The sequence below is a fragment of the Coptis chinensis genome, chromosome 1, assembly GCF_015680905.1.
Source record: "Coptis chinensis isolate HL-2020 chromosome 1, ASM1568090v1, whole genome shotgun sequence".
NCBI classification, from domain to species: domain Eukaryota; kingdom Viridiplantae; phylum Streptophyta; class Magnoliopsida; order Ranunculales; family Ranunculaceae; genus Coptis; species Coptis chinensis.
Genome location: NC_141456.1, coordinates 24,131,186 through 24,143,167, shown reverse-complemented (window position 1 = coordinate 24,143,167; position 11,982 = coordinate 24,131,186).

Sequence of the window (11,982 nt, the reverse complement as noted above, 5' to 3'; positions counted from 1 at the left end):
TCGCCTGTGCTAGAGCGAGCTGTGGTGCGGTGAACCCACAAAATGTTCTCTAACTGATTCGGCCACTAGATCTTGTTCTTTTCAATCTTTTTCTTCAAATTCTCCAAGATTCCTTTGTTGCTAGCTTCGGCTTGGCCATTGTTTTGAGCGTACTGAGGAGTGGAGAATGCATGAACGATCTTCCACTTGGCCAAAAACTCCTTGACTATTTTCCCCTTGAATTGGGAACCATTGTCCATCACCAGTGTGTGTGGCAAGCCAAATCTGGTGATGATGTGAGTCCAGATGAAGTTTTTGACGTGTGATTCCTTGACATGAGCTAAAGGAATTGCTTCGACCCACTTAGTGAAGTAATAAGTTGCAGCTAAGACGAACTGAAAACCAGTACTTTTTTGTGGGATGAACGGTCCCATGATGTACATGCCCCACATATGAAATGGCCAAGGGCTCGTAATATTGATCAACTCGCGAGCTGGCTGGATGATATTGTGGCCAAAGGTCTGGCATTTAATGCACTTGAGGACATACATTTTGGCATCAATCTGCATTCGGGGCCAAAAGTATCCTTGGGAGATCGCTTTGCGGGCTAAAGAGCAACCTCCAGTATGGTTTCCGCACTCCCCCTCATGAATTTCAGCAAAAATCAATTGACCTTGTCCTGGGCTTATACACCTCAAGTGAGATCCACCAGCAGATTTTCAGAATAACTTGTTATTGACCAAGCAGTAATGGCGTGCCTGATATGGAACTTGTCTGGCTTTGGCACGCTCTTCTGGGAGTGTACCGTGCTGGATGTACTCTATGATGGGCTGCATCCATGTTTAACTCATCTGATTATCAGAGAGCGGACACAGGTCACTGATTTCTAGGGCGTGTTCCGCTTGGTAAGCAGGTCGGTCAACTACTTCAATGAGTAAATGCCTAGGGGTGCAGTTCGGTGTTTGAGTAGCTAGGTAAGCTAAACTGTTCGCATGACGGTTCTCGTCACGCAAAAAGTGGTGTATGGTGGCTTTCTTAAAAGACTAAAGTAACTGATAAATAACTTGAAGGTACTTAGAAAGGTTACCTTCGTGGGTAGTTTACTCTTTAGCAATCTAGCGAACAACCAATTGCGAGTCACTAAAGACTTGAAGCTCTTGTACACCGATCTGTAGCGCCATTCGAAGCCCCATGATTAATGCCTCGTACTCTACCTCATTGTTGGAGGTCGTGAAGTCAATGCGAACTGATTTCTCCATCATAGCTCCATCTGGGGACACTAGGAGTCTAGGACGACTCCGATTCCACTCCTTCCGGGGTTGCTAGAACCATCTACAAAGAGAGACCAGATTGACTTATCGTGCTTCTTCGTGGATGGGATATCTGTTTCTGGTTCCCAATTTAGGTCGTCGACGGGAAAATTTGCTAGAAAATCTGCAACGACCTGTCCTTTCTTAGAGGTACATGGGACGAACTCGATATGGTGTTCTCCAAGTTCTTCGGCCCATACTGCCATGCGAGTTGTCTTATTCTCCATATGAAGGATTTTCTTCAGTAGGAAGTCGGTGAATACTTTGATTGGATGCGCTTGAAAGTAAGGCCTGAACTTCCTTACAGAATATAACAATGTGAGTACTGGTCTTTCAATATAAGAGTAGTTCTTTTCAGCTGGAGTTAGCGTCTTACTTGTAAAGTAGATCGGTTTTTCTGAATTGTTGTCATCCTTGAAGAGAACCGAACTGATAGCAAAGTCTGATATTGCTAGATAAAGCCCCCAGTATTTTCCCATCTGTTGGTTTTGTTAGGACGAGAGGTGTTGTCAGATATTCTTTGAGGGTGGAGAACGCTTGGTAGCACTGGTCGTTCCACAAGAACTGCTCACCTTTTTTAAGAAGTTGTAGGAATGGTCAGCACTTGTCTGAAGCCCTTGATATGAATCGGTTAAGTGTTGCGACCATTCCTGACAGCTTATGTATTTGCTTCTTTGTCTGTGGATCGGGCATGTCCAAGAACGCTCGGATTTAGTTTGGGTTAGCCTCGATCCCCCGCTGTGATACATGGTGCCCCAGAAACTTCCCGGAGGACACTCCAAAAAAGCACTTTTCTGGATTCAACTTCATTCGAGTTTGGCGTAACCTGGAGAACGCTTGCTCAAGGTGAGTGAGGTGGTCACCTGCTTTCTTGCTCTTGATAACATGTCGTTGATATAGACTTCCATGGTATCCCCTAACATGTCCTGGAACATGTCAGTGACTAGCCGTTGATAAGTCGCTCCAACGTTCTTGAGGCCGAACGGGAAGACGTTGTAGCAATAAATTCTCTGTTCTGTGATGAATGACTTTTTCTCTTGGTCTTCTTCAGCGAGTGGGATCTGGTTGTATCCACTGTATGCATCTATAAATGACAGGAACTCGTGGCCACAGGTCTGGTCCACAAGTCGATAAATTCTAGGTAAAGGGAAGCTATCTTTAGGTGTTTCTTGGTTGACATTGGTGAAGTCAACGTAGAGATGGACTGTGTCATTCTTCTTTGGAACTGCTACTATGTTAGTGATCTAGTCTGGGTAATCGACTTTCCTGATGAAACCGACTTACTTGAGTTTGTCGACCTCATTATTGATTGCTTTTTGAAATCTCAGGGATAATCTTTGAGGTCGCTGCCGAACTGGCCTAGCATTAGGGTTTACATTTAGTCTATGACATGCAACATTAGAATCTATACCCGGCACATCGATATACGACCAAGCGAAAATATCTTTATTCATTGCTAAAAAGTTTACAAACTGAGCCCTGAGTGTAGGGTCAAGGTTAGCCCCTACATAGACGAACTTAGGATCGTCTTCTGTTCCTAAGTTCACTCTCTCTCTTTTTGTAGGTTGGGGTGCTGCGTTTGATGATGATGTGTCCTCAAGGGGATTGATCTCTGGAGATGCTTTGCCACTCTGAGGGACGGTGGAATTGGCAACAGGGGTTGGAACGACCTCTGTGGTTACGACAATAGGGGCTGATGTGGCCTCTGTGGTCATGACAACAGGGGCTAGAGTGATCTCTGGAATTTGTATCGGTTGTATAACGCATGATGGGGCGACCTCTGGGGTCCTGACGGGTGGAGCAACAACTGCTGGAGCGACCTCTGGGGTCCTAACGGGTGGAGTAACAACTGCTTGAGCGACCTCTGGGGTCCTGACGGGTGGAGCAACAACTGCTTAAGGGACCTCTGGGGCCTTTACAGATGAATAGACTTTCTTGCTGGTGCCCCCATCATTCTGTTTTGGTGCTTTGGCCCTGACCTCAGCGACTAAATCTTTGGCCATTGTGTAGCTGGTGGGCTCGTTCTTTGTGCTGACAGGTGGGTCAGCGATCTTGTTTGCTGAGAGGATCTGGTTACAATGATAAGCCTCGAGCTGATTGCTTCAAAGCTCCATCATGCCCCTAGGGCCGGGAAAGCGGAGTACTTGATGCAGTGTGGATGGTATAGCTTGCATTTGGTGAATCCAACGTCGTCCTAGGATGGCGTTGTAGGATGAGTTGATGTCTAGAATGCTAAAACGCGTATTGAAGCTGACTTTGTCTTCTCTAAATCCCACAGAAACTGGGAGTATGATGTCACCAATTGGGTCGGTCTGGAGCCATTGAACCCGTAGAGAGGAGCGATTGGGTCTATGAAGACTGACTTGGGCAAGTTCATCTCTTGAATGGTATTGTAGAACAAAATGTCACACGAACTACCAGGGTCTATCAGAACACGTTTAACTGTCCAGTCACTGATTTTGACATGGACTACTAGTGCATTATTTTGTGGGAGGCAAACCTTGTTGAGGTCGGCCTTCGTGAAAGTTATATCACCTGAGCTGCAACTTAAATTTAGTGGGGCAGGTGCGGCTTGTGAAGAAAAATGGTAAACTTATTGAAGGGGGCCTACGCGCCTCCTTTTTTCTCTGGAAGATGTAACTGAATCATCTGGAAAAGTGATCATATGAATGGTTCTGTCATTGTCGCTATCTGACGAGTGCTAATGGCGCTCATGGCGAGAACGGTCTCTGGGACGTCCTCTGCTGTGGGAGCGAGCTTGGACATTGTGGCGATCATAGCGAGGTGGAGATCTACTGCGCACCCTGCAAGCCATGAGTTTAAGGCGCAGATCGCCATCAGCGATGTTGGTGTACTGTTTGATATGTCCAGATTCAATGAGGTCTTGGAGGTAATTCTTTAGCCCCCAGCACGCATCGGTCTCATGACATTTTGCTCGGTGGAAAGTACAGTAAGGCTTGTCAAGTCGATCTGCTGGTTGCCGCACGTCAGGTCGGTAATATGCAGCTCGCTTGATCTTGTCCAATATGTAATTGGGAGATCGTGTAAGAACAGCGAACTCACGGTTGTTGTTTGTTTTGTTCCCCGACTTCTGTTCCGACAGTCTGGACCGCTTTTTGGTAGGTGGGGTGACGTTGGAGATCGCTGCCACTTCCTGTTCTTCTGTTAGGCCTTGACGTTTTAGGCCTTCTTGCAACTTAATGTACTTGTCTACTCAAGCGTATAGCTCGGACAACATTTTTAGACGTTCTTTCATCAGCGACCTGGAGAGCTCTGTGTTGCACACTCTACAGGCGTTGGAGAATGGCAGTGTGGCAAAAGATTCTTTGAGGCCGCTCTCCATGCAAAGCAGTTCGGCTTTGAACCGACCTAGAAATTGGCAAATGGTTTCATCCTCGCCAAATGAGAGCTGGAAGAGTGAGTCAAGATCGACTTTTTTACGTCGATTGTGGACGTACTTACTAGCAAACAGATCGGTGAGTTGCTCAAAGGTCTTCATCGAGTCTGGCTTTAATGAAAAGAACCAATCGAGCGCGCCATCTTTGAGACTGGCAGGAAACAAACTACAATGAAGATGATCGAACTCCGGTGCACTATAGAGTGCAAGACTTTGAATGTAGTGAGCCACGTGCTGACCAAGACACGTGCTGCCATCATACATTGGAAAATGTGGCTGGATGAAATCTGGAGGAGAAGCTTTGTTAAGTACTTCAACATCGAATGGGGACGCGCGGTATGTCTTCAGCATCTTTTGAATGATCTAACTGGCGTCTTTTTTAACTGCACTTTGGTCGATCCGTTGTGAGAGTTCGTTAATCTGTTGATTAACCTCGTTAATGTCGTCCTCTGCTAAGGCACCTGGTGGATTTTACGTGTCCACTTGCGCGCGTAGTGTAACATTCTCCTGCCTGAGCAGGGTGATTTGCTTATTCATCGTACCTAATTGACCTGCTAGACTCTGGATTTGAGCTTCGAGGCTTGCCATGCTTCGTGGGCTTGAGGATTTTTCTTTTTGGTTTTAAGATTTGTGAAGTGATTTCTCAAGAAATCGAGACCACAGACAGCGCCAATGTAAAGGAGTGTTTTAGTCTACCTTTACATGCAATATTAAGAGGAGAAAGGGATTGGATATGGGAAAGACCGAGTTCGTTCTTTGAGCAAACTATCTATATATCTATCTCTCAATTCTAGGAAGAGAGAAGAATCAGGTCTGGCATAGTTCATATGGGACGTATTTATAGATGGTGAAGGTGAATCTCAATCCAACACGTGTATGGGCAAACACAAATGTATGGTTGAGATTGAGGAGGAGTATTGGAATGGTGTTGGTAGGAATTCTGTAATGATGGGAGTGGTTACAATGGTTAGTAACTTGCGGTGGTGGATTGTATAAGTGTAGCTTTGGTAATAATTGCTTCTATAAGATAAATTGAGTCATGATATAGAACGATCTGCATGGTGATGTGCGAGTCGATCTGTTCTAGAGCGATTTCGTAGCTCGTGGTCGTGAGCTAATGATGTAGGTCATTCTGAAAGTAGTTCGGAAAACTAGGTCAGAAATCGGTGTGGTATTTCCACTATGCTGAGTATTTGCTTAATATTCTTGAATGAAAATATCACTCCCTCACAGGCGCTAAATCCTTCAAAAGCCTGTTCAAACTTCAAACAATGTTTGGGCTTTTTGTAACCGATGATCTTATCTCACCTTTCCCCCACATCTGACGTGGGGCTCGAAAGATCAGATTTATTTGTTGTCCAGTTCTAGGCATCTTCCAACTTCCAAGTTCCAAGCACCTAGAAGGCTGCCCAATCCAGCATTCCTACTCCTTGATACCGGACAAATCTTCTTTAAGGATTAAATAAGTACATAATTTTCTTTAGGTACTTCAAGTGGAGATAACTATAATGCATGATAATGATATGCACCGAATAAACATATAATTCTCTTGATTCACAAATACCACAAAAATATTTAAAAATTGCAGTAAATAGTCAGACGCTGATACAGTGATACGCATACCGCATACGGATAGTGATACACCAATAGGGCAATAGGGGATAGTTGGGTTGTGGCTATAGCTAAAGTCTTAATCCGATGATTCTGAGACAAAGTTTAGAGATTATTTTGGGCTTAATCTTTGAAACTGTCAAAATATGGAGATATCCGAAATCCAAATAATAATCTTTTTATCAGAAAAACCACGTGATTTGAGAACAATAGTCATGTTCCTTTGTGGCCTAATACGTCTTAGCACGCGACTATAATACTGTCATATGCATTTGCAGGTTGTATATATCCAACTTTTAAGGACATGCGTTACTGTACAAATATTAGCACTCTAAAAAAATGTGTGCACCTAAAGTAGCATCCCTTGGAGAAACATAAGGGCCAAGGGGCCTGCAACTTTGTTTTACGCAATTGCAAACTCTTCTTACCATTACCCATTTCGTTATATACTAAATGTAGTATGTCAACTTTCAGATCAGGAATTCATTTTGAAAAAGTTTCTCTCTTCTTGATTTCGCACGAATTTCCATTGGCTTTCGCAAGGCATTAGCATGTTGTAATTTTAAGGCATATAGCCATATAGGATCGCTAGCTGAAGTACGATCTTTGGTGGGGAAGATTTTGTTCTGGTAATATTTATTCATGCGGCCTTAAATTAGTTAAATATATTCTGAAATGGACAAATCTCTTGGAGCTAGAGATCTTTATGAAACAATCTCCATGGCATTGGGAAGAATCTTTATGAAACCCAGTAGTTCTTGACTTTGAAAAAGAAAAAGAAAAAGGAAAAAGAAACTATCTCATTCCTCGTGAGTGGATCACCCAATCTTTGATTGCAACTGATAAGGAGAGAACATTTTCTCCTTCAATTAGAGTGCACTTTAATCGTAACCGTCCCAAAAAAAATAGCTCAAATATCATATGGATTTTACAACTAAAAGTAAATCTGACGAGGCAAACCAAACAAAAAAAACAAATCCAAAAACTAGTGGGAAAAAAGTTTGTGGTGTGTGGATCCTATTTATTTATTGTCAATAAATATTTATTAGTAAAAAAACGATTTTTGACAAAATAAACAGGCTTGATCTCTATTTTTGTAGAAAGTATTTTTTTCATCCAAAAAATATTTATTAGTCCTAAAAACTTGTGTTTCAAGTTAAAAAACGGTTTTTTTTTTTGCCCTCAAGACAAATGGACTGTCGGAGTGTTAAGACCAAATACCACGATATTTTTTGAAATATTAAATCTGCCTGTTTTGATAAAAATAGTTTTTTAGAAAAATCTCAACCAAACATATTTATTCAAAAATTGTTTTTAGAATTAGAATAAATATTTTTTTTTTCAAAAAAAACACTTTTTAGGAAAAAATAAGGTCCAAACACCCACTTACGTTTCTGCCAAAATTATCAACTAAGTCATCTTCTCTTTCTCTTTTAGTTTTGTTTTTTACGATGGAAATAGTAGTCGTCCCTCCTTGGAAGATAGAAGTAGTAGTTTCATTAATGGTTTCGGATTTAACTTTTTGGGAGATGTTTTTATACAAACGATGAAAACATACATATTTTGTTGGCAAAATCTTTCTCCATGTTATATTAATTGTTCTTTAAAAAGATGGTCGCAACACCAATTTAAACCTCAAAATTGATCTAAACTAGATTAATTTATTACTTGTTAAATCGACGACAATGCCAGTCGAGCATTTTCATTTGAGTTATGGATTTCCCACCCAGCAATAAATTGGCTATGACAAATGTTTGCAAAGGTGAAGAAAAGATGGAGATAGAGGAATTTATAAAACATGGGAGAAAAGTTGGAAATATGAGTTTGCAAAACAAGAGAGAGAGAGAGAGAGAGAGAACTGTATTTTTTTTATATCTTCTAAAAACCTTGTAGACTGCCCTTGTCATACTGCTTTGGTTGTATTAGTATGTGGAATATAATCTCGAGATACAACCCAAACATCCACTTTGACGGTTGATAAAAAGTGCGCTCTAAATATAGGAGAGAATGATCTCTCCTTATCAAGACTCTTCCTAAAATTGTCTTCCAAGTTTGGACTTCAGGTTCCCGGCCCACGTTGTTCTTAATCTTTTTCATGTGCCTTGAAGTATTCTTCCGTATAATTAAATTTCTCAAATATGAGGACGATATATCAAATTTCAAATTAAGAGCAATAGGGGCAAGTTTCTTAGGTTTTGAAAAGTTTAAGAATACCTTAGAGCATCATCAACGCATTGTCTATAAACCATTTCTAATGTAACATGTAGCAATTTATTTGACAATTTGGACTTCCATTTCTATAACTATGTTTCTATCCGAGCAATTGTTAAAATTGTGACTATTTTACTCAAAATTATAAAAATGGTTAAGACAGGTAAAGTTTGGCCGTCTCCATTTGGGAATAAGACAAAAAAAAAAGTTTTATATATGTAAAAAATTATTTTAGAAATCACTTTTAAAAAGGGAAAAACATTGGGACGGCGCTATTTACCTGTCCAGAAAGATAATTCACTTTTTTTTTTTTTTTTTTTTAGCGTTCAAGTTTAACATGGAAATTGCACTTTTAGTTTCTAAAAAAGTTGATGTGTCAAAATAAATTTTGAAATAACGTTGATGATGCTCTTATATTGATTAAGGTATCAAGATTTTTCCAACCCAAAATTTCTACTAAAATCAGTATTTTTCAGGAATTTTTATACACCACATTTTTCGTGTTTTTTATTTATTTTTTATCAATAGAAATATTTCATTCCCAAATTTCTTTTTATAATCACATGGAACCACCACATGTACGTAGTTAGTAAGATGCTAATATTTATAACCCAACAAACGACAAATACACAAATTACAATACTAAGTTATCCCAATTCACAATAAAATCTTAAACCTCAACTTCCTAAAGTGACCATCACTCCTTGACCAATCATACAAGATCTTTTTAACTTCCATTAAGATCTTGCATAATTCTTTCTCCTTGCTTTAAAAAATTCTCCGGTTTTGCTCCAACCAAAGAACCCACATTATTGCCTTCAGAAGATGTTGGGCGATCCACTTTGTTTTTGGTGTAAGAACCTCATTGAAGAAGTTACTCCCAAGAGCCTCCCTAATATCGCATGGGGTTTCCAACCAAAGAACCTCCCTAATATCGCATGGGGGTTCCAACCAAGAGCCTCCCTAATATCGCATGGGGGTCCCTAATATCGCATGGGGCTCCAACCAAAGAACACACATTATTGCCTTTAGAAGATGTTGGGCGATCCACTTTGTTTTTGGTGTAAGAACCTCATTGAAGAAGTTACTCCCAAGAGCCTCCCTAATATCGCATGGGGGTTCCAAGACTTATGGAATGATGAAAAGAACAACTCTCACACCTGTTTTGTCAGTGACAAAGAACAAGGAGATGATCCACATTTTCTTTTACCTCCTTGCGTAGTAAGCATACATTGTCAATAGTCATGCCTTTCGAGTTAAGTTTATCAATAGTTTGGATCCGCCTTAGATTTAGATATGCCATCCACCATAATTTTTGTATTAAATCCTTGAAAGGCAGAAGTTATCATCAATTCAAAATTTTCAAATGATGTTTATGGTTTGAAACTTTTAAAGAGCTTGCGTGGCTGGTTCCACTCACCACTACAGCTAGAAGGAGAAGCCTAGAATGACATACATGAATTTTGCCGATAAGCTTGATTCGTGAACTCCAAAAGAACTGAAAGTGCCTCAAGTGTTGGAATTTCATAGGAACCCTAGCTTTTTGGAATTTTGTGAATTTCAAAAATATTAGCTTCACTTTCTAGAACTTATTTTTATCGTGAATCATTTCACTTTCGAGTTCCGACCGAATGAAAAATTGTCCTCCACAGGTTGTCAATTTGAATATTATTAAACTGTATGTATTAATAAGAGGTAAAACAATCCAATCTCACGCCATTGTTGCAAAAGATCCATGCCATCATTTTTATACTTGACAAAATCTGTGCGCACTGGCACAACCTTAGCTTGACCTTGATAAAAACAGCATGATTCGTACATTATAATGTTTTTTTTTTGGTAACTTCGTACATTATAATGTTGTTCCAGTATTTTTCCTATTTAGAAAGTAATTAGTTGCCTTCGCCTGACGTCAACAACACACTGAGACCTCAAATAAACAAAGCAAAGTAACTCGACTTTCAAAGATGAGGCCGGATCTTCTCCGCCCGAGTGGAAAAATGAGCCTTTTACACCTTACAAAATTATATTTGATACATGTCCATTTATTTCACACCCAAAGCGAAGGTACTAACGGTGTTAGACAAAAGATACCAAAAAAATCAAAACAAAATCGCTACAAATGAGAAAGAATAAGGAAAGATTATATGCATGGAAAATGTGGGGGGAGGGGGGAATCTTCAATCTCGCCCTCTTCTTCAACTCTCTATCGAAAAAGAAAAAAAATGAGAGGTTTTATTCATACTTTAAAGAAAAGAAAATCTCTTTAACTAACAATAGAAGATTTGTTATATGAGGAATTGGTTTTTCAATATGAGGAAGAGGCATATGCAAGTTATAATTCCTACGCTCGTAAAATGGGTTTTAGTATTAGGAAGCACAAAATATATTATAGAGCAGATAGTATAGTTAGGAGGCGGTTCTTTGTATGTTTAAAGGAAGGTGTGCGTAAAAAGGATAAGCGGAATAGAAATGTGAAAAATGATCGTAACGAAACAAGAATTGGTTGCAAAGCTCGCATGGCTGTTTCGAATGTGAAAAATGAATGGTTGTTATTGAGGTGGTACATGAACATAACCACAAGTTGGCAACCCCATCCAAGATGTATCTGTTGAGGTCTCAAAGGCGTGTTAAAGAGCCAGAATGAGTGGAAATTAGTAGTTTAGATGCTGCAGGAATTGCGTCTATTGATGGTTATAAATATATGATGCATCAAATTGGAGGACTAGAAAATGTTAGTTTTACATACATCGATTATAAAAATTATCTCTATAAGAAGCGTGAGCAAAAACTTAGCAAGCACAGAAATGACAATGCAATTATAGAATATTTTAAAAGGAAGAAAGCCGAGAATCCATCTTTCTTTTACGATGAGTTTACCTACGAAAAGTAAAATCAACTATCAAATATGTTCTGGGCAGATGCAACGTCAGTGATTGATAAAAGTAAAATGAATAGTCTACCTACGAAATGAGTGATGAATTCACAACGTAAGTAAACTAACAACTATCGTTTACGAGTCTAATTTATCAAAGAATTCTACTCTCAATCCTATGAGATATAGTGGAGTAGATAAGTTCGTTCCACTCCTAGTGCTCTAGCATGGATGTTTTCTAATCTAACTAGTCGGTTTTAAGTCTATGAGAGTTTTACGAAGGGAATTATACTACGATGCAACTACCCACAAGATGCAACTAGTCGATTATCTAAATAATTATGGGAATGCTACGTTGATTCTATGATAAGGAGTTAGAGGGGGATTGATTCCACCTTAACTCAACTTAATCCACTAACGACGAATCGTCATAATCCGAATTGAATCGCCATGCAGAACAATTGGTTATTCCTAATCCCTAATTATACATGGCATTTCTACCAATTCATAACTAGCATGTGAACAATTAAACCCATTCTCATGGTGAACTAATCATTTCTAGAGTGGAATAGAAAATACGACGACTCTACGATAATCGG